Source organism: Pimephales promelas, chromosome 12, assembly GCF_988280905.1.
Source record: "Pimephales promelas chromosome 12, fPimPro1.hap1.1, whole genome shotgun sequence".
Lineage (NCBI taxonomy): Eukaryota > Metazoa > Chordata > Actinopteri > Cypriniformes > Leuciscidae > Pimephales > Pimephales promelas.
In genome coordinates this window covers 35,220,201-35,244,148 of record NC_142780.1, presented here as the reverse complement: position 1 = coordinate 35,244,148, position 23,948 = coordinate 35,220,201, and the positions used below count along the sequence as shown (strand labels likewise).

General features: G+C 36.4%; 1 long non-coding RNA gene across 7 annotated transcripts in view; it reads right to left on the bottom strand.

The window, feature by feature from the left end:
* Positions 1-3: 3 nt before the first annotated feature.
* The window catches only part of LOC120491131 (uncharacterized), an 87,231-nt gene continuing 63,286 nt past the window's right edge, over positions 4-23,948 (bottom strand). For 5 of the 7 annotated variants that reach the window (XR_016145881.1, XR_016145878.1, XR_016145880.1 and 2 more), the window contains 2 exons: positions 22,668-23,629; positions 22,269-22,371 (listed from right to left, as the gene is read on the bottom strand). This is a non-coding gene — a long non-coding RNA (uncharacterized LOC120491131). Of the gene's footprint in view, positions 498-22,172; positions 22,372-22,667; positions 23,630-23,948 lie in introns of those variants that run through there. The other 2 variants (XR_016145879.1, XR_016145883.1) reach the window with 2 other exon arrangements.

Here is a 23,948-nt window from a genome sequence, read left to right as displayed (position 1 = left end):
ATCCAACCTAAAAGCTGAAACTAATATATTTTATAGACTCATTACATGCAAAGTGATATATATCAAGCCTTTATTTGCTATAATTTTGATGATTATGGCTCAAAGCTTATGCAAACCCCAAATTCTAAATCTTAGAAAATGTGAATATTACATGAAAACAATAAAAAAGAATCCCTTTGAAAAATATACTCATGCATATGTACTCAGTCTTGGTTTGGGCCCCTTTAGCATGACTCAGTGCCTCGGTGTGGCGTGGCATGGATGCGGTCGGCCTGTGGCACTGCGGAGGTGTCATGGAGGACCAGGATGCTTCAATAGTGGCCTTCAGCTCTTCTGCATTGTTTGGTCTTCGTGTCTCTCATCTCTCTCTTGGCAACGCGTCTGATTCTCAATGGGGTTCAGGTCAGGCAAGTTTGCTGGCCAATCAAGCACAGTAATCCCAAGGTCATTGAACCAGGTTTTGTACTTTTGGCAGTGTGGGCAGGTGCCAAGACCTGCTGGAAAATGAAGTCAGCATCTCCATAAAGCTCGTCTGCTGCAGGAAGCATCAACTCCAGTCCTCGCGACACACTGCTCTGCATATTGTGTATGTCTCCCTTATTTAACACACCTGATTCAGATCCTCAGCTCGTTAGGATAGACTCTATGTTATCCACAAGTTTCCGAGGGGCGCTCCTGTAAAAAATAAAGTGGGTGAAACTTCCGGTGAGGCGGCGGAAGTAGCATTCGAATGGTATTTTGTGTGTTAGTTAGCGAAGAGGCTAGCTGTTTTTCGGAGAATTATTTTACTATTTAAAGACGCAAATCTTTATGAGAGATGTCGTTACGGAGCTCATGGACAACATGTGCTGTTCGCGGTTGTATGTATAACCGGACTAAACTAATTTAGTGGCTTAAACGAGATTGTTTTGAACATAAGCTGAAAACGAAATCAGAGTGATCCTGCCAACGACTGAAGTTTCCATCACCTCCCAAAAGACGAGGAATCTTCCTGTGTACATTTGTTTAAATTCTTAATATTCTATAAACTCTATCAGCATGTGATTGGCTGTTCTCTACTGATGTTACACCTAAACTCAGGATCAAAGCCTGTGTTGACAGAATACCAACTGTGCCAGTTAATGTATTCAAGCAGCACATTCATTTATAATTTTGAATAAACTCCAAAGCACAATGACTAAGTGTGTATTTTTTATTTTAATTGTTTGTCAGCTCGCACAACTGTCTGTCACCATGCCTTGATCAGTATTGATTATTAATAATGTTATTATAATACTCCCAATCAACTACTGCGGAGGTTAAAGGTACTGTTATTTCACCCTTTTTAATTTCGTTGAGGTTGTGTTCCCACATCGTTAGCTAGTTTGGATCGCTATAACTTGAATGACTGTCAACTGTTGAATGAACGAGTGTCAAGCATGTCAAATCGCGCTTTGTTTACTTCCAACCGGAAGTCGCGCCCACTTTTGACGCAAGGCCTCATGGGGCGTAGGAAACTTGTGGATAACTTTGCTCTGTTCTGCGATGCGTGTTTGTGACTCTCCTGTTCGAACTCATTCATCAAAATGAACAAATCTTTTTTGAGTCATTTTGTTCGCTGAATGAACCAAATGACTTGAAAAAAGATTTGTTCATTTTGAAACTTATAAAACTTAAATTGTTTTATTTATTTTTTAAATAACCATGTGTGTGTGTGTATATATATATATATATATATATATATATATATATACAGTAAAAATTATTAGTAAAATTATTACCATTTAACTTTTTATTTATATATATATATATATATATATATATATATATATATATATATATATATAAATAAAAAGTTAATGGTAATAATTTTACTAAGTTTGTGCACTTGTAATAAGGACACAAAAGCATGCAGATAATTTTCAGGAATATTTTATGCTTAAGTTCCATACATAAATGATGAAAAATAATTAAAAAAATAACTCCAGTAATGTTTGCAAGTATAAAAATCAAACAAGTGCACTTTAAAAAAATATTTTCAAACATATTTTCTTTTGTCAAATCAATTTTATAATAATTTATTTAGTTGAGATAACTTATTATTATTTTGAGTTTCTGATGATTAAATTAATCTCCTTCATTCTATTAACTCACTTTTTCCAGTTCAATCAACTTAATATTTTACGGCAACCCAGGTTACTTACTTTTTTAAGTTAAACCAACAATATTTTCTTTACAGTGTAGTAATCACAACATTTTTTCTTTTGTCAAATCAACTTAAATAATTTATTTAGTTCAGATAACATATAATTTTGAGTTTCTGATGATTAAATCATTCTCCTTTATTGTATTAACTCACTTTTTCCAGTTCAATGAACTTAAAATTAAGGCAACCAGGTTACTTACTTTTTTAAGTTAAACCATCTATATTTTTTTACAGTGTGAGAGTGTAGTGAAAAGTATTAGTTTTAAGCAAGTTTATAGTTCACATCGCCAAACCTGAGGTCAAAACTAAGCTCAATGATGTTTCCCAGATTACACTGAACGATCAAATCCCTTATTCCCCGGCATGAAACGGCGAGCTTGTTATTATCTCACAAGGTAAAACCACAACCAATCAAACAACATATGACGGCGAGGAGCTTTTGTGCAAATCTTTCCTCCGCCGATCCCTTACAAACATAAACATAAATCAATGCTTTTAAATGAGCAATGCAACACGGCAAGTTAACTATCCATCTCAGAAATCATTTCGGCGTGGCAAACATTCAATCACAATATCGCTGACCCCTTTCCTTCGTAACTCGAGCGAGAAAAACACTTCATCCGAGAGCGTTTCCTCCTGAAGCGAGCAGATGCCGTGAGCACAGACACAAACGCTCTCAGTCTGGGAAAGTTGAGGTTGGCCGCAATAACGCAATTTATGTCTGGGCCTCGCTAATAAAGTAAATCTTAATAAATCATGTGCAATCTCTCTCTCCACACTAACCCCTCCATTATCTCACCGTGCCATCTGTTATCATCAAAACTATATGACTGTGTTTAAAATGGAATTAATATGTAAACAACATTTTAATTAAGAGTGACAGAGCGCTCGAGAGCCTCCGATACAGCGCAAGAGAACAAAGACTCGCTTAAAAAAGTGAGTCTCAGCGCATCACTCGCCCGCGACAGCTGGCTTTATCTCGGCCTTTAGCCTCTTCATCGTCTGCACACACACACACACACTGGAGTGTGTTCTGGGCCTTTCTGTGTTGTTGATAAAAACCTTTCACTTCTACATTAATTGCCTTGGCTTTCGGCTTGCTTAGTTGGGGAGATTTAACATTCAACCACATTATTGACCTGCCTTAAGGGGGGCGATGACGCAAATTCTAGAAACAAACTTTATTTTCATGTTATCACTGTAAAAATCGTGCAAAAGCTCAGTAATTCAACTTAAAAGCTGAAACTAATATATTATATAGACTCATTTAGGGCTGTCAAATGATTAATCGCAAAATAAAAGTTTGCGTTTACATTATATATGTGGGTGCACTGTGTATAATTATTTTGTATATATATATACAGTATATATAAATACACACATATGCATGTATATTTAAGAAAAAAATATTATTTATATATAAAATATTTATATTTATATATATATATAATATAAATTATATATAAATCTATATACAGTATATACATGAAAATATTTCTTAAATATATACAAGCATGTGCGTGTATTTATATATATAAAATAATTATACACAGTGCACCCACATATATTATGTAAACGCAAACTTTTATTTTGTGTACCCCTGGCTCTTAATGCATCGTGTTGAGCATTACCTTGCTTTTTCTCTTCGCTCCACAATATATTTTTCACTGTGTGAGAACATGTGGAGTGAGAGCTGAATGGCCTGTCGGATGTAGCAACAGTAACTAAGAGGGGCGGGTCTTTGTGAAAGGTCAATTTCCTTTGTGGATTTCGCCGGACTCGACTCGGACTTGGATATTAAAGGGATACTCCACTGTTTTTGGAAATAGGCTCATTTTACCAGTCCCCCAGAGTTAAACAGTTGAGTTTTACCGTTTACGAATGTATTCGGCTGATTTTTTTTATATTTCGAAGAATATCAGTAACCAGAGAGTATCTGGTCTCATTGACTTCCATAGTAGGGCTGGGGTAAACGATTATTAACTAAACGATTAGTTGGGCGATTATTTTATCGATTAGTCGACTAATCTAATGACTAATTGGACGACTAATATAAAGAATATTTTTTCTGCTGCTCAATTAATAAAAAAAACAATATCTCAAATAAATACTAGCATACTGAATCAAGATACTATAAGCTGGCTAACGTTAGTCTAATATTATGTATTTGAACACCATCATAACTCTACAACCGCCAAAACCGTGTTATTAAAATATTTTTTACAAACATGTTTTATCATAGAGAATGTTTAAATAATAATATCAGCTGAGGAGGGAAACGGAGTCGGAGGCGGAGTTCACCTACTGATCAGAGAGCGTGCTGACACGGAGTTAAAGCCTGGTTTATACTCGACACGTCCGCACTCTATTCTGCAATGTTTCGGTCTCCCACGTGTGTGTGGCAAGCTGTACCGCCGGGAACATGCAAAAAATAAATAAATAAAGAAGCGTCGACGCAAAAATATGACGTCAACGCAATTTTGACGTCGAATCATCGACGTGCCGCTACAGCACTATTTCATAGTATATTTTTTTTCCTACTATGGAAGTCAATGAGAGCAGAAACTGTCTGTTTACTGATATTCTTATAGGGCCAGTTGTTCAAAGGTAATCTCATCGGATTGGATCAAATCTAGAAAATGGGTTGTTCAAAAGGGAAAGAAGGAATCTGAAATCAGATTAGATCAGGGAATCCAATCCTAGTTTTAATCTGGATCAAACCTTCAGTTTGTGTTGTTCAAAACTTGTCAGTGGGATTTGGATAACTTTGATCCAAAAAAAACAAAACAGGATTGTCCTGATCCCAACAGGAGGTAGGATTTCAAGGTGGATTTCAGGAAGAAAATGTAGTAAAACTTTAAAATTGGTCAAATAACACATTTGTATCATTTAGTGTATACACTTTTATTTATGTTTTGCACTTGACTTGTGCAACCGTTGAAGACAATTAAGCTATTCAGTATAGTAAAGTAAAAATAAAATAAAAATGTGTGTTTTGTCTCAAAAAAAGAAACGTGACCCCATGTTGGCTCTTCTACCTGTTCTTTGCATAGCTGGTAGCCCACATTGTGATATGTTGTCCCATTTAGAGCACTGGTAATCTTGAAAACTGTGTATCTGGATCAGGGTGATCCAGTCCAATGTTGCTTTGAAAAACCGGCATAAAAGTAAGACGGATTACCTGATCCTGGATAGGCAAAAATGGGATTTCCAAATCATCATCATCATTTTGATCCAGATTAAATGTTTTAAACAACTGGCCCATAAATAAAATAAAAAAATCAGCTGAATACATTCGTAAACGGTAAAACTCAACTGTTCAACTCTGGGGGAGTGGTAAAATGAGCCTATTTCCAAAAAAAAGTGGAGTATCCCTTTAAGGACTCAAAGTCAAGCCCGACTCGGACCCAGCACTACGGTCATGATCCCTTCCTTTGTTTGGGTTTCTGTCTACAACTACTGTACACCAGCACCTCCGTCTACTCCTTCCTTCCTCACCTGACCCCTAAACCTACCCATCACACACACACACACTTACTCGACCCACAAACCTACCAATCACACAAAACTTTCTGCATTTATCCATTTTTAACAGGAGATCTCAGGTGTTACAATCCTACCGGGGACATTTGGTCCCCACAATGTAATATTAACCTGAACACACACACACACACACTTACTCGACCCACAAACCTACCAATCACACAAAACTTTCTGCATTTATCCATTTTTTAAAAACATAATTGAGTAAGTTTATTAACCCATTTCCCTGATCCCTCAATGCAGGAGATCTCAGGTGTTACAATCCTACCGGGGACATTTGGTCCCCACAATGTAATATTAACCTGAACACACACACACACACACACACAGGTAACATGATGTTTCCCACCGGACACTTCTATTCCTATGTGTAGCAACTCCAGATCCATCAGCAGCCAGACGAGATGCATCAGTAATGAAGGGATACGGAGGGACAATAGAAAGACGAGCTGATCTTCGGCCTACTTGCTCCTCTCCTCTCAGCGGGCAGGGGAGATGAAGCTGGCACACTGAGGATACCCACGCTCACCCTGGGCCATCTATATTCCACCCATGCCTTGGCAATATTGATATTGGCAGGCGAGCTGCTGATATTGGGGACGTAATGATGCAATTAAAACTCGAAGCATTTTACTATTACTGGCACGCGTGCCGAACCCCCCCTTTATTTTAGGAGGCAAATATGATTTGGACTCCGCTAGCACACGCGCACTCATAATAAAGAAATTCATGGTGTCATTTTTAGTCCATCCATCACTATATCGTGCGAAGGGCTGATGCCTTCTCAAAGAACAGCTTTGTGATCTTATAACGGCTGGGTTTAAGAGTTGATGCGATACGTGCCGTTTAATCGAGAGTAGAAGAATCTAAACATGCAAAATCCACTTTTTTAGCCCTTAAATGCATTTTGTTGTATATTTGGAGTGTTTATAAGTACAGAAAAGATGAAATTATTCTCTTCAGGTGCTTCGTTTATTTCTTTATATTCTGTTTTGGTCATTTTTTAACCTGTTCAGATTTTTTTTGAGCAAGTGCGTCATCGTATTTGCAGCGGAACTGACGAATAAGGACATCGACTACCGGCCCAACACTTCGAGCAATCCGCCATTATTATTTCTCGCTCCGATTTTGTAGCCCGAGCTCAATGATGCAGAAGTTACGAGAGGGCAAGTCAAAATGTTCGGTTGTTGGATGACCTGAAGCACTTCAACAACCTCCGCCAGTAACGTTATACAGAAGGGTTTGCCGATTGAATGAGAGGTAAACTCCTTCTATCTTTGGAGACGACGAACAGAGCGTTTCGATAAGCTGTAAATATCGTTAATAAAAATTAAGTACTTTACTTTCTTAAAACACATGGTGGTCATGGTTTAGCAGTACCTTTGTCTTTCTTTGTTTTTGTTTTGAAGTAACGTTACACGTCTGCAGTATTATTGTTCTTGAGTTTCATCAATGCTCATTTAGCTGCTTTTCTGATGCTTTTCTAAACGCGTCATATTATCAATACAGATTTTTTGTGGTAAGATTAGACCGTATTCATTTATCTTGTCAGTGTGCTTGTTTTAACAAGAGAAATAGTCGAATTTCACTAATAACACAAAACAGTTAACTTCAACTCGTTCGCTCTGGCTGGAATATGTAAGGCTTGATGGACAAGTCTTCTGTTGTTGACATTTTATTAACGTGTGAATAAAAATGTTCTTTGAAGGTATCGTATATAATCGTATATATCTCTAATCAAACTACAATAATGGCCGAACGTGGGGAGTTAAACCGACCGTGAACTCATCGACCTGGAGAGCGGGCGGGGTGTGACGCATCTCCTTTTTATTTAAAGGGGCCGCTTTGAAACGGGTCGCTCACAGACGCACATCAGAAAAGGGGCTTGTGGAGCTTTAAAGATGAACTGAACTGAAATTTGAAAAAAGGTGACATAACAGATGTATTTTATTAATTATCATTGGTACAATTTTTAAAATTGCATAATTTGTTAAAAGGGATAAAATGGTACATTGAAAGTGTTGTTTTTGTTACACGGGCGCCGCCATGTTGGATTTCAACATTCGACTACGTCACTGGCATGGTAAGCCACTCCGTTGCCTACCCGCACCAGCAGAACAGCCGTAGCTTGTAAACAGTCTGAGGCGCGCTGACATGGCTGAAGAAACAGAATTTTTAGCGACACGCTATCTAGAGATATGTACTTTCGTCAATGAGTACATGATACGTCTGACAATGTCTGCATTAAATGTTTTATTTACACAAGTTACAAGTTCAACACATCACGTTAACGTTACACGAATCCTTGATATTCGGCTGAGGGGAAAAGATTCCTGATGTATAGTTCACGGTAAAGGATGGGATTCTCCTTTCTAAATGCACCCTCGACCATAGAGTGAACTGCCAGTACGCTGTTAATCTAAACAGTCTGAGAAAAGTATAACAAGTTATCCCAGCCTTGTCACCTATTCGGAAAATACCCTGCTACTGATGGGGCGCTCGCGTCTCAGCTCGGACATCCATTAGAGACAGCATAGCCTCCCCCAACACGTTTCTCTCACCGAACAGCATCCGAAATGAACGGTGCATGGTGATGCATTTTTCGCCGATCAATAAATGTTCCAGGTTGACCTCTCTGCAACAGATCGACTCCTGTGCAGTATGCATACTCCACAGCGCTCGCGCCCACAGTGACTTCCCCCCAAACGATCCTGTACTGTAAGTGAAGCCTAAAACTGATCGTCCTCCATGTGGTGGTCGTCAGACACTACCGGCCTGTCCCTCGCGGGCTCAAATGCGTAATCCATGCCGTTAAAAGTGCTCATTTTCGTCTGTGTATACAGGACCTGCAGCTGTTGCCTATGGAGCTCCGCGGGTCCTACCATGCCAGTGACGTCATCGAAATTGCCAGCGCTAACAAGCGCAATTTTGCGTTGCTTATAAAAAGCTATATTAATATTTTTTATTAAAATGTTTAGTGTAATTTACTTTTAATTGTCATAAACAACACGTTTTCATCGTCGATTTTTTTCAGTTCAGTTCATCTTTAATAATGAGGAATTCAGACCCAAGCATTGCAGTTATGCTTTATATAGACCACAACGGTATGATTTATACTGTATGTAAAAATGAATGATTTAAAAGCATGATATGTACCCTTTAAAACAACTGTTCTCTATGTGAACATATAGTAAAGTGTAATTTATTCCTGTGGTTTTCAGCAGTGTCACATGATCCACTCTAATATGCTGATTGGCTAACATTTCTGATTATTAGCAGTGTTGGAAACAGTTGTGCTGCTGCTTTATCTGGTTATTAAAGCGGTGACACTTTTTACAGGATTATCAGATCAATAGAAAGAGGAATTTCCTCTTCCTCACGTCCAGGTTACGATTTTAAGGCCATATGTTCTTCCTTCGTTCCGAGATGACTTGGTGTCACTTATGCTTCTTATTAGTAAAATGATTTATGCCACATTCACTCCAAAATTTAGCTTGCAAATGAGAAAATGCATTGTGACTCGACCAGATGTGCACAATAAAACAAGATTCCCATTGTAATCTCGGGTACTTAGTTTATATGAAGCTAATATAAGGCACACTTGGATGTGGCAAAGTCACTCTTTTTAAAATTTGACTATAAATGATTGGAAATAAATTGTGTGTTTTATGCCGGATGGCATGAGTGGGTTGATAAATTAGGAACAGTTTTGTACCCTGACTTATCTACAAGACAAACCTGGTGGAGATCACAGGGATTAATTGCCTCAGAGGTGTGAAACGCCGCTTTCCCATTCTTCCCACACACTCCGCGCCTAAACAATGATTAATCACCCTATAACTATTCTCCAGAGGATCCCAGCGGTTGCCAACACGGCTCTTATCCGAGGAAATCCACGCACGCAGGTTGGGAAGTACTTGCCAGGTACGGGAACGCAACCTGTCCCCATTCGTTATCAGATTAGGCGCGTGTCACCGAGCAGAAGTACATCGGCCTGCTGTCACTCCCGTGTGTGTGTGTGTGTCCGTCGGCCGAAGCCTCGACTGTGGTGCCGATGGAGGCGCTGTCGTGCGTTTCAAACGGGCCTGAGGATTGATGGGCTCTATAAGATCACATTTAACTCTTCCCCCGCCATTCACGTAATTTTCCGTGTTTCCAGTGTTATGCAGTAGAGGGCGCTGTTACGCGTCTCCTAAAAGACTACCGGATCTTCAGATCAAAACACAGGCGAAAAAGAAGCAGAAACAAGTGATAGCGTGTTTAAGCAGATGCTTGTGAAAATGATCAAAAATGCTGGTGGTTTACAAAAAAAAAAACCACTGGAGGGGAAAAAGTTAAAAGCACAAAACTATGGAAGCTTGTTTCCGCCACAAAATGAAAAATAAAAAAAGTTTATTGCGACTTTTTGTCTCACAATTCGGACTTTTTTTCCTCAGAATTGCGAGATATAAAATCAGAATGGATTGATATAAAGTCACAATTGCAGGTTATAAAGTCAAAATTGCGTGAAATAAAGTCAGAATTGCGAGATATAAAGTCAGAATTGCGTGAAAGTCGCAATTGTGTGTTGTAAATCAGAATTGCGAGATATAAAGTCAGAATTGCGTGATATAAAATCAGAATTGATTGATATAAAGTCACAATTAAAGGTTATAAAGTAAGAATTACGTGAAATAAAGTCGCAACTGCGAGATATAAAGTCAGAATTGTGAGATATAAAGTCAGAATTGCAGGTTATAAAGTCAGAATTGTGTGAAAGTCGCAATTGCGTGTTATAAAATCAGAATTGATTGATATAGTCACAATTAAAGGTTATAAAGTCAGAATTGCGAGATATAAAGTCAGAATTGTGAGATATAAAGTCAGAATTAAAGGTTATAAAGTCAGAATTGCGAGATATTAAATCAAAATTGATTGATATAAAGTCCCAATTAAAGGTTATAAAGTCAGAATTGCGAGACATAAAGTAACAATTGCGTGTTATCAAATCAGAATTGCGTGATATACAGTCAGAATTGAGAAATAAAGTTGCAATTGCGTGAAATAAAGTTGCAATTGCATTAAATAAAGTCGCAATTGCGTGATATAAAGTCAGAATGGATTGAAAAAAATTCGCAATTGCGAGATATTAAGTCAGAATTGCGAGATATAAAGTCAAAATTGTGAGTTATAAACTATTCTGAGGAGGTCTTTGGCCTGTCTGTCTTTGGCCTCATAACTCACAAATGCGAGTTTATATCTCACAATTCTGAGAAAAGATGTCAGAATCTCGAGATACAAAGTCGCAATTGTGCGAAAAAAGTCAGAATTGTGAGATAAAGTCTCAATTCTGTCTCTTTTTCTCACAATTGCGACATTATTTCTCAGAATTGTGACTTTATATCTTTACTCGCTTTACAGTGATGAACAGGAAAATAAGAATCAATTTGCAAATTGAGACTCAAATACCAGATAGATCAGTTCAACAACCGTGTGAAGTTCATCAATAATGAAACAAGTTCAAGTCTGCAGAGAAGACAACAGTCATCATTGAGTTCAAGTCAATCTAACAGAGTCTACAATATTACTGAATATTAAGTATCTTTCTAAGTTCTAACCCCAACTAAAAAAAGCCAAAGCGACAGTAGCCCTTTCCACCCACTCTTTTTCACTAAATTTTTTTCTAAATAGCATGAAAAACATTGCTCAAATAATTTGAAACAGATTTTTTTTTATCCGATAAGACAACATGCGCATCCACAACGAAGGAAACACATTTACCATATTCAATGCACAAAACGACAACAAAAAACAACAGAGGCTGTGATTGGATATCTGGACTAACCAGCGGACCAATCGCACACAAATGATTGCGTTCACAAACGTGACGGCATTTAAAGCGTTTCTTCTGACGCTCTGAGACACGAATCAAAAGCTCAATTGTAGCAAAATTCTTAATTTATAAAAACGTTTTGCGGCAATTTCCCAGGAAGTGCCGGTTAGTTATCCTGAACACATGAGATGGCCTTAGTTGCAATGTTTTTTTGAGCATTAATTTCAACTTTGGATGAAAGCATGGCAAGTGGCAAGGAGCTAAAAAAGATCATACAGCGTTCCCGAAAGAAGGAGCAAGCACGCTGTGTTTTTGTTTGGAATAAAGGAAAATTGAGGAGAGGAAAAACTCCTGGCTCTCCTCAGGGCCCGAGTGACCACTTTGGTTTGGTCAGTAAAGGAAAGGAGGTTAGCGTTGAATATTTGATGGCACCTGCAGCGAGTGTGTGTGTGTGCAGTAATGCAGGCGACAGATAAACGGAGCGTGGTCCCCGGGCTCCTGCGGAGAGTAAGTGCACGGCTTTATCTCTATACCAGCTCGATATCTCAAATGGATAACTTGTGTAGCCTCTAATTTACATTAGGCGGGGAGTGAAGCGTGAAAGCTGCGGCGAAGGCCGTGACACCTCCAATTAATGCAGCTCTGCTTATGAACAACTCCAGCGGCCCGACTCAAGTTTCGGTGGAAAAACTGCTTTATACAAATGCATGCATTTATTAATAATATATAGCATTTGATTTATACGTGAAATGTTTTTATTATACTTACCAAGGCTTCATTTACATCATCACACATGCAGTAAAATTGTTAAATAGCTATTTTCTATGTGAATATATAGTAAAGTGTAATTTATTCCTGTGATTACTCCAGTCTTCAGTGTCACGTGATCCTTCAGAAATCACTCTAATATGATGATTTGATGTGCAAGAAACATGTATGATTATTATCAGTGTTGGAAACCGTTTTGCTGCTTAATTTTTGTTGAATTATTTTATTTTTTTCAGGATTTTGATGAAGAGAAAGTTCAAAAGAACAGCATTTAACAAAGTCACTTTTGATCAGTTTACAGTTTTATTGCCTCCTGAATAAAAATATTAATTTCTGACCGCAAACTTTTGAATGACAGAGTAACAGTGATTCCCAACCAGGGTACTTTAGATTATATATATATGTAAAATATGCTTTATTATGCTTACCAAGGCTTCATTTATTTCATCAAACATGCAGTAAAATTGTGAAATATTATTACAGTGTAAATCAGCTGTTTAGTATGTGATTATATAGCAAATTTTAATTTATTCCTGTGATCAAATCTGGATTTTCAGCATCATTAATCCAGTCTTCAGTGTCACATGATCCTTCAGAAATCAAAGAAATGAATTATTTATCCATGTTAAAAACTTAACATTTTTTTTGGGTGAAAAATTATGCACCTTTTCCAGGATTCTCTGATAAATAAAAAGTCAAAAACAGTTTTTATTAAATAGTGAAGACAAATACAAAAATATTTCTGTCACTTTTGATCAATTTAATGCATCTATGGTGAATAAAAGTATTAAAATCTCTCTCTTTTTAAATCTTACCACAAGTGTTTTAGTAATAGTTTCCACAAAACTTTAAATTATTATAAATATTACACTAACCATCCTAAATCATCAACTACATTTTTTTTTGTGGAAATTATGTACTTTTTCCAGAATTCTCTGATAAATAAAAAGTCCAATGAACAGTTTTTATTAAAAAATATATATATATTTCTGTCACTTTTGATCAATTTAATGCATCCATGCTAAATTAAAAGTATCAAAATCTCACTTTTTTTTAATCTTACCACAAATGTTTTAATGGTATAGTTTCCACAAAAATGTCATGCAGCAAAAATGGTTGTTTTCAACATAATTATAAATGTTTCTCGAGCAAATCAGCACATTAGAAATGGATGATGTGGCTTCAAATGTCTATAGCTGTATCTGCTTATTAGAAATATTATTACACTAACCATCCTAAATCCTCAACCGCATAAAACATTTTTTCTTTTTTTGTGGAAATTATGTACTTTTTCCAGGATTCCCTGATAAATTAAATAAAAAAATATATATATATAAAAAAAAAAATAAAAAAAATATATATCACTTTTGATCAATTTAATGCATCCATGCTGAATAAAAGTATTAAAAATCACTCTTTTTTTTAAATCTTAAATATTTTAATGGCATAGTTGTCATGCAGCAAAAATTGTTGTTTTGAACAAATGTTTCTCGAGCAAATCAGCACATTAGAAAAATAGATGATGTAGCTTCAAACGTCTATATATCTGTATCTGCATATTATAAATATGATTACACTAACCATCCTAAATCCTCAACCACATAAAACATTTTTTTTTTGAGGAAATTATGTACTTTTTTCCAGGATTCCCTGATAAATTAAATAAAAAAATAAAAAGTCCAATGAACAGTTTTTATTATATATATATTTCTATCACTTTTGATCAATTTAATGCAATTCAATTTAATAAAAGTATTAAAATCACTCTTTATTTTAAATCTTAAATGTTGTAATGGCATAGTTGTCATGCAGCATAAATTGTTGTTTTAAACATAATTATAAATGTTTCTCAAGCAAACAGCACATTAGAAATGGATGATGTGGCTTCAAACGTCTATATCTGTATCTGCATATTATAAATATTATTTCACTAACCATCCTAAATCCTCAACCGCATAAAACATTTTTTTTTGTACTTTTTCCAGGATTCTCTGATAAATTAAATTAAAAAAATAAATAAATAAAAAGTCCAATGAACAGTTTTTATAATATATATATATATATATATATATATATATATATCACTTTTGATCAATTTAATGCATCCATGCGGAATAAAAGTATTAAAATCTCTCTTTTTTTAAATCTTAAATGTTTTAATGGCATAGTTGTCATGCAGCAAAAATTGTTGTTTTGAACAAATGTTTCAAAACAACAATTAGAAATAGATCATGTGGCTTCTACATCTGTATCTGCATATTATAAATATGATTACACTAACCATCCTAAACCCCCAGTCCACCAGTTAAACCAGCACACCTAACCGGACCGGGTCAGCAAGGAAAAGACTAGCTCTGGCATCTGGTAAACGGGCGCAAGTTTTTCCCTGTAAGGAAACAAAGCGCACACACTGAAACACTCGAGTTGTGGCGGCGTGGTAAACACTGATGGGCTGTTTGCCAAGCACCCCGTCTCTGGTTTCATTTCAATGTGTGACAAAATATGGACGTCCTGACACGTCTCTGAATGTTAACAATGGCAACGTGTTGTTGCGGCACAGAATTAAAAAGACATTTTTACACCTCGTAACATATTTTCACATCGCTACAATATGCAATCTGTTGTATTGAAATAAAAGTGAAAATACATACCAGTGCTCAACAGTGTTAATCAGCGTAATTTATACGTTGGTAAAAAAAAGGGGGACGAGATGGGTTGACACTAGACGTGTTTTTTAAGGAGCTATGATTATAAGCATTGACTTAATCAGTTCAGAGAGAAGACAATTCACAACATATTATTTCCTTTCAACCCCTAACAGGTTCTGAAGGAACTAATTCGGGGGGCCGAAGAAAGGAAGGGCTGAGGAACATTTTCAGCTTTCAATTTGCTCGTACATTCATCTCATCACTTCGAATGAGCTCCTCCATTCCAGTGCTTCCCTTTGTCCTCTTTCTGAGAAAGACACAATCTCAACTTGATTACCTCCTACTCTGTCATTACCTAATAAGATTGAGCTCACAGCAGACGCAGGGTTTTCTCCCGCGATCTCTCCGAGCAGTGATTGCACCTTGTGCCGAGGACTGTTTGCTCAACACTTCCAGGCTTCAAGGGCCATTTCGCCTCATTCCGGCACAGGTGGCGAACGCGCTGGAGGTCGTCGGCTAGAAGTAACTGTTAATTAACATTTGAATCACTTGCTTTTGAAACGTGGAGGGTAAGATCTGGCGTCACGTGCGCAGACGTCCCTGAGGAGGACGACGACGACGACTCTCGGGGTTTGATGCTCGAGGGTTTGTTATCGCCGCCGATCCCCCGAGGGACCGAGAAGTAACCGATGCTCGAAAACAAGCCGTTGTGCAAATAATTATTCGAGACGTGCCATTAACAAGGGAGAAACGTTTAGATTTATGCATCTAAAGTAGATTTGAGGATGCAGATGACATTGGTAAAGTTATTGCCACGTGCTACCAGTTGAACTTCATTCATTTAAATAAAACATGTGCTTGACCAACTCAAGAGAAAGCGCAGCCATAAATGTAAATATTTAAAATGACTCTTATTTTAGGAAAACATTTCTAGCAATAAATGTATGAAAAGTGTACATTTTAAAAATAGCACGCATTTTAAAATAAATCTATGCGACACAAATAACATAAATCAAATAAGTAAATATGTAATATTACATTTAATTATATTCATTAAAAATGTTAAATATTATATTTTAAATATATTTATTTGTAGAATTGTATTTTATTAAATTAATTATATTTAAGTATATAATAAATATGTTATGCACGATGTTCATTTAAATTAGATTTTTTTTTAAATATTTTTAAATAGCTGTCTACTCAAAATAATTAAATACCATATATAAAATTAATTAAATATATTGCATTTTATATACATAATACATATTTAATTATATTGACTTTCTTTAAATATATATATATATTATACTCATACGTGTGTGTGTGTGTGTGTGTGTGTGTGTGCGTGTATATATATATATATATATATATATATGTGTGTGTGTGTGTGTTCAAATAAATTTGATTTGTTAAATGTTTTGAATAAATAGCTGTCACTAAATGATAAAATACCATATATAAAATAAACAAAATGTATTGTATTTTATATACATATTACATATAATTTATTATATTGACTAAATTTTTTTTTTAAATTTGCATATTTTATATTTTTACATTTTAATAAATATATCTATATTTTTTAAATATTTATTTCAGAATAAAAATATATGTGTGTGTGTATTTATATATATATATATATATATATATATATATATGTATGTATACACAATATACAAAATAAATCAAGTATATTGAATTTTATATACATATTACACATTTAATTGTAGACTTTTAAAAAAATATATTTTATATAAATAAATATACATACATGTATACATATATATGTGTGTGTGTGTGTGTGTGTGTGTTCATATAAATTTGAATTGTTAAATATTTTAAATAAATAGCACCAAATCCATAGGAATTTCACTGACATTTTAATCAAAATCCCTCATTTGTTTTAAATCAAAAGTCTTTCATTAACCAAAACTCTGCACACATTTGTCCATATTCCATATTCAGCACATAAAAAGCTGAAAGTATGTGTGTATTCTGTGTGGGCCTGCACATACACAGGTCTCTATCTCTAAAGACGCTGCTAAAACCCTCTTCCTTTCCTAAACCTATAAACACAACCCTGTTGAGTGACTGACAGGAGTGTTTAGGTCCCGTGGGGATAATAACAGACATATATTCATCACGATACTCTCCCGGGAACATATTTTCACCCAAGACTCGGGCTGGATCGTCACACGGGAAGGGGATTCCGGTTGAAGGAAGGGTGACTAGTTTTGGGGAAAGTTGGCCGCTCCGACTCCAAACGGCAGCTGGCAGGTGCAGCAGTTTATCACCAAGCGAGAAATAATCCAAAGTGACAACTAGCAGCGGCACAAATGATTTATTAGTCTTTTACTCTGCTCCTAACCATCCTTGGGGCCAGAATCTATTATTTATCAACGACGTGTCTTCAAAATCATTAATTCTTGTGGGCTCCATCTCACGTGGACCTCGGGATGGAGACTTCACCTCGACTCCTGAACCTCCCGTCCAAATCACAGACATCATATTAGTGCAATTACGGCCTCCTGACAGTCAACTGGCACCGCCGCTTCACTTCACAGTTTTCATACAAAACGACACGTTCTTCCCCACAGAGCCGCGTCGTAACACTGCATTTCTCTGACTCCTTCTCACCTCCGCGGGAAAAAAATGAACATTTCACGTCGCAGCGGAAAAAACTAGAGACACGGATACTTTTAAAATGAGTGAGATATGTATTATTTGGTAGTTGTGGTCTGATGCATAATTAACACGAGCTTGAACGCAAACCCGTATTTATTATGGCTCAAGTGCGATTCGACATAAATACGAAGCGTGCACGTAACGCGCTTCCCGTTATTAATTATGGAAACAACACAACAGAAGCATATCCCAACTCCATTACGGCAGTAAGCTAGACTTGTCTCAATAAATCAGCATCTACAATCAAAATTGAAATAATTTTTTATGCATAATGTATGTGCTTGTTGCCACAACAGCTGTTCATTATGCAGAGTAATGCATTCTTGTAGTTTTTAAAAACTTCAGGCCTATAAAATAATCATAATGAATGCTTCATTATGGAGAGAGTGAGAAGAGAGAAGCACACTTAACAATACATCCCCTGCTTTACTGTTTCCTCCACTTTTTATAGGTAAGGCACAGCCTCACAAGTTGTAAGTGTTGATGAAGGACCCGCAGTCGTGCTTTTAAATCAGACTCGCGGATTTGGAATTAGAGACAGATGCAAACATGACGCTTCAGCTCCACAAGTAGCAGAGAAACCAGATCCTCGGAGAACCAAAGCATCGGAATAATCCTCAGTGAGAAAAACACAGATAAATCGATATCACCGTTCTGGGTTATCAGAACAGCTCAACCTATACTTTTGAACACAATTCACAAAACAAACCACACACGGTTGGGTTAATTGCTATTCTATTCGCTTTGAGTTCAAGGGCTGATATTCCGGTTTCTTGGGTTAATTACAAGCGTTGGTGCACTTTTGTTTGGAAAAAAACTAATTTAAAGGAGTAGTTCACTTTTAAAAATAATTTGCTGATAATTTACTCGCCCCCATGTCATACAAGATGTCCATGTCTTTCTTTCTTCAGTCGAAAAGAAATTAAGGTTTTTGATGAAAACATTCACATAATGGACTTCAATGGGGTCCAAATGAGAGTTTCAGTGCAGCTTCAAAGGGCTTTAAACGACACCAGACGATGATTAAGGGTCGTATCAAGCGAAATGAGCGGACATTTGAAAAATAAATAAAAAAGTTTAAGTTTTATAAGCACAAGCGCTCGCCTCGCTCGACTCTCCTGTTTGAACTCGTTCGGCAAAATGAACGAATCTTTTTTCGAGTCATTTGCGTCATTCAAAGAACAAAATGACTTTGTTCATTTTGAGTTCAAACGGGAGAGTCACGAACGCTCATCACAGAACAGAGCAAGGCGAGCATTTGTGCTTATAAAACTTATTTATTTTTTTAAATGAGCGATCGTTTCGCTAGATAAGACCCTCATTCATCGTCTGGAGTCGTTTAAAGCTGCATTGAAACTCTCATTTGGACCTTGAACCGTTTGGAGTGCGAGTTAAAATAATCACCTAATAATTTCAACCTAAAAACGACCTCTGAGTCTGCACTGGACCAAATATAGGTATAATATATGACTGCCGAGTCGCTTTCACGCCAAAATGGCGGCTGCGTAGGGTGTTGCAATGGATCGTTTTATTGGCTTCTTGAAGAGTTCAGATGCAAAAGCCTCTAAGTGCCATTGGAAATTTTCTTCTAAAATGATCATTTTTATCAAGCTTGTATATTCAAGTTCAGTAATTTCACTTAAATGACAATTAATAGGTAATTATCATTGCCATTTAAGTGAAATTACTGAACTTAAATATACAAGCTTGATAAAAATGATTATTCTAGAAGAAAATTTCAAACGGCACTTAGAGGCTTTTGCATCTGAACTCTTCATATGTTCTTTGGAAATACAAAACCAACATTTGAGTTGCTGCGATGCCATTGGTCCGCTGGTTACTCCAGTTATCCAATCACAGCCTCCGCTGAGGCAAAGTCACCTGAGATTTATTCTGTAAATGTGTTTGCGTCCTAGTTTATGCATTCGTATTCTTATCGGATAAAGAAATGTATTTGCCTTTATTAAGCACTTATGTGTTTTATGTTATCCATTTCTTATGCAAAAAAAAAATAGATTGAAACATTGATAATAATTAGGGCTGTCAAACGATTAATCGTGATTAATCGCATCCAAAATAAAAGTTTGTGTTTACATAATATATGTGGGTGCACTGTATATAATTAATTTATATATATAAATACACACACATGCTTGTATATATTTAAGAAATATTTTCATGTATATACCCGCGTATATGAAGAGTTCAGATGAAATTTTCTTCTAGAATGATCATTTTTTTTATCAAGCTTGTATATTTAAGTTCAGCGATTTCACTTAAATGGCAATGATAATTACCTATTAATTGTTATTTAAGTGAAATCACTGAACTTAAATATACAAGCTTGATAAAAATCATCATTAAAGAAGTAAATTTCAAATGGCATTTATTTAGAGGCTTTTGCATCTGAACTGAATTTAAATATAAATCTTTTGCATATACATAATATTTTTTTCTTAAATATACATGCATGTGTGCTTGTTTATATATATACAAAATAATTATACACAATGCACCCACATATATTATGTAAACACAAACTTTTATTTTGGCGTTTGACAGCCCTAGTAATAATAGGTATATTTGACATTGCAAATTAAAATGACAAAAAAAAGTGTGGAAAAACCCATTAGGATTCAAATTCAAAATATCAACACAAAACTGTCCTAGGATCAGATTTAGCGGTGAGTTTTTCCCGATACAGAATGCTCAAATGATTATGTTGCTGTTTATAGTGTAAAGGGTCTATAACTTGGTCTGACATGCTGACAAAGATGGCACTTCCAATGAAACCAATCCAATCTTTTTGATTCGAGATAGAAGATGCTTGTGAAAACATTCCTCTCCCCTGACAAATAATGCATGGGATTGAGACAGACACACATCAGGTGTGTGAAAGGTCAGAGCAGTAAGATGAATGCAGTGCTCTTGTTTTGATAACCGGCTGACGTTCGTGCCGACGCCTGTCTCGGCTTCTGTGTCAAATGAAGACAAAAAGGCCTGGGAGGGAGATTTAATTTCCACGTGTGACTGCAACAATGTGCATCTGAATGCAATAATCTCAAATTAAGTCATGCATAATTCAGGCCTCGTCATGAGGATGGATTAATAATTCAATAGATAAATAATTTACAAAATAATCAGATAAATAAATAATGACGCGCCATAAATAACTCATCGGATTAGATCATTTCACAAAGCAACCTCACGCGAGCATCGACGACGGAGGACCTTACACACTCCGGTTCCTTCACCTCGCCCGCGTGTGTGTGTGATCCGCCAAATAAAGATGTACAACAACACTTCCGAAGTGTTGTGCATTATGCCACGTTTGGCAAGCGTGCCCGGCTCGTTCGCCGCTTGAGAAATGACAGAATCCTGCGTTACGAGGAAACTGCGTCTGGTTTAGCTCTTCTGACGCTGCTGCTGTTATCAGTCAAATCTCCTGCATAAACGCATCATCTATCTGTGGCGTTCCTTAGGTCGCACACACACACGGATCGAGACTTCAGAGACGGAGGTCAGGATGAGGCTGAGCATGCCAGCGGTGGAAACTGTGCTCCAGTTCTGCTCTCCTGAGACCAGATACACCATCTGCTGCCATTCTCTGAACACACACACACGTTCGCTCACACACACTCTCTCTCTTTCTCACACACACACACTCTCTAAGGCAACATAACTGTCAGGTGTCACGGCAACCAGCCCAGCGGCCTGTACAGATATTGCTCCATTACTTATAAACTACATTTTTTAACCAGTACAATACCAATTATTACTATTCTTTCATGCCTGATAATATATATATATATATATATATTTTTTTACAGTTTAAGTTTATCGACACTATCACTAACTCTGTTTTTGTCATCATTTGCTAATGCTATATTTATAGAACAATGTTTATTGTTTTTAGGTTAAATGCTTTTATGCCTAACCTACACTCTAAAAAATGCTGGGTTGTTTTAACCCAACTTTGGGTCAAATATGGACTAACCCAGCCGTTGGGTTAAATTTTTACATTACATTTTTAACCCAACATTTCGGGTTTGTCCATATTTGACCCAAAATTGGGTTAAAACAACCCAGCATTTTTTAGAGTGTATTTTTAATCATAGTTTATTTCTGCTTATTGACAAAATAACTTTTTCTTGTTGACCCACAATATTACAGCAATGAAAAAACAAAATAATATATATATTTGCTGTTTAACTGAGGAGTTCAAAATGCTGTGTTCTTTAAATATGATATTTATATAAAAAGCTGCGTAATATTACGATGCAAACGATAAATGAAGAATACCTTTCGACTCTTCGACTTTTTTTTTTGTTCTGAGAAATAAATCCAAGTACAAAATACAGTATATAACAGGAATGCTTCACATGACAGATATCACATATATGGACAAATATCACATATTGAAACATGTTTAAACAAATAAACAGGGATAACGAAAACAAAGGAGAGGAAGAAAAACAACAAAAACAAATAAAAACTAAATAAATACACATAAAAAAAAAGCTCATACCTTTCGACTCCAGCGAACTCCTTTTACTGTCGATGGCGAACTCGTAGTGGCGCGATGACGTCATCGGGAGCGACTCTTTTTTTTTTTTTTTTTTTTTCGGGAGCGACTCTTCATCCTCACCAGTAACACCTGATGATGTCACAGTAGAAACGTGTGATTATGGGTGACAATCATCCATCTCGACCATCTGTATTACAAACTGCATTGTAGTCAGAATTAATAAAAGGTAAATGAGGGAAAGATAGACGTTTTATTATATAATGTGAAGACGACAGACATAAAGCAAGGGGTGGTTGATTAAAAGTTAACTTTTCTAACTGTAGTTAGTGTGTAATGTTGCTGTTTGAGCATAAACAACATCTGCAAAGTTACGACGCTCAAAGTTTCAAGCAAATGGAGATATTTTCTCTTACATTGTCATGACAGAATATGCTAATCAGTGACTAGAAGATAACATTAGCTAACTCCACATCAGACACAAATTCATCAACTAACCATTCAGAAACGTCCTGTTGCTTCAACATGTCGTCACTTCTTGAGTTTCTTCATCTTTGACTCCGGTTTGAACATAAAATCCTAAAAGTTTTGAAATTTTTAGCGAGTGTTTGTGTGAGGTAATCGGAGCTGCTAACACAGTGCGCGCGCACCTCACACTCTTGAAGCTCCGCCCACTGTGTCGGAAGCAGCAGCTCGTTTGCATTTAAAGGGACACACACAAAAACAGCGTGATGCTGTTAAAAAGTGACATTTTTTTGCTATAACATGCTACAACAAATGAGGTATTTTAGCTAAAACTTCACATACACATTTGTGGACATCAGACATTTGGCATTGATTTTACCACCCCTTTACATTTACCCCAAACATTTGGACAAAAGATTGACCAGAACATATTTATAAGTGTCTACCTGCTTTTCTATAATAAGCATAATCATTTACAGAGTTTTAAAGTTGAAAACAATGACAAAAAGCAAACGCTGAAATCATTTATAAATCTTATAACCTCTTTTCTTTCACCTCGCACATCGGCGAACGATCACAAACAATAATAATAAATGCAGGAGACAAAGATTAATTAAAAAGCAAAACATACAATGGACACATGAATGGTTTCATTAGCAGCCAGTTCGAGCAGATGCAGAAATGCCAGGGAAATATTTATGAGGCTCCGGGACGGACAGCGCTTAAGATAAAACAGTCAAAAAATGTGCAACAGACAAAAGCAGCAGATCTGGGATGGTGAGGAGTCTAATGAAGCCAGCTGGGCGAGATCCAGAGGAAGGAGGGATGGATGGATGGATGGAGGGATGGATGAGAGAGGAGACCCGTGGGTGTGTGTGTGTGTGTGGAGAGACACATGAAGGATGTTCGGAAGCTTCTGTATTGTATCAGGATGCAGCAGAATCTCCTCGTCTTCCAAACTCCAGGAAAGCCTGATCCATGCCAAACACTCACATCTGCTAATCACAGTGCAATTACTAGACTAATAGATGTTTTTTTTTCTTCCTCGCAACGTTGTCCTGCCGTGTTGTGAGGACAGAATTTAGAGTGAATTTGAGGAGCGTTTAATTTATTTTTTTAAGGCTGATCTTCCCACGTTTACAGATACGGTGCTCTTAAACGGAGCAATCCGAGACCTCGACAAGAGGATATTCGTGTGGGTTTCTTGACGAGTGAGGGAAAATATACACTTAAAAAAGCACTATTTATTTTTTTTTTTTTTACACATTTAGTTAAGAAAGTGCAAAAGTGTTCACAATAAATACGGTTTAATTT